This window comes from Colobus angolensis, unplaced genomic scaffold, assembly GCF_000951035.1.
Source record: "Colobus angolensis palliatus isolate OR3802 unplaced genomic scaffold, Cang.pa_1.0 Scaffold150, whole genome shotgun sequence".
Lineage (NCBI taxonomy): Eukaryota > Metazoa > Chordata > Mammalia > Primates > Cercopithecidae > Colobus > Colobus angolensis.
This window is the reverse complement of record NW_012114600.1, coordinates 2295666-2296386: the sequence shown is the minus strand read 5'-3', so window position 1 is coordinate 2296386 and position 721 is coordinate 2295666.

Here is a 721-nt window from a genome sequence, read left to right as displayed (position 1 = left end):
TTTGCATAGAGGTGTTTATAGTATTCTCTGATGGTAGTTTGTATTTCTGTGGGATCGGTGGTGATATCCCCTTTATCATTTTTTATTGCATCTATATGATTCTTCTCTCTTTTCTTCTTCATTAGTCTTGCTAGCAGTCTATCAATTTTGTTGATCTTTTCAAAAAACCAGCTCCTGGATTCATTAACTTTTTGAAGGGTCTTTTGTGTCTCTATCTCCTTCAATTCTGCTCTGATATTAGTTATTTCTTGCCTTCTGCTAGTTTTTGAATGTGTTTGCTCTTGCTTCTCTAGTTCGTTTAATTGTGATGTTAGGGTGTCAATTTTAGAACTCTCCTGCTTTCTCTTGTGGGCATTTAGTGCTATAAATTTCCCTCTACACACTGCTTTAAATGTGTCCCAGAGGTTCTGGTATGTTGTGTCTTTGTTCTCGTTGGTTTCAAATAACATCTTTATTTCTGCCTTCATTTCATTATGTACCCAGTAGTCATTCCGGAGCAGGTTGCTCAGTTTCCATGTAGTTGAGGGGTTTTGAGTGAGTTTCTTAATCCTGAGTTCTAATTTGATTGCACTGTGGTCTGAGAGACAGTTTGTTATAATGTCTGTTCCTTTACATTTGCTGAGGAGTACTTTACTTCCAACTATGTGGTCAATGTTGGAATAAGTGCGATGTGGTGCTGAGAAGAATGTATATTCTGTTGATTTGGGGTGGAGAGTTCTGT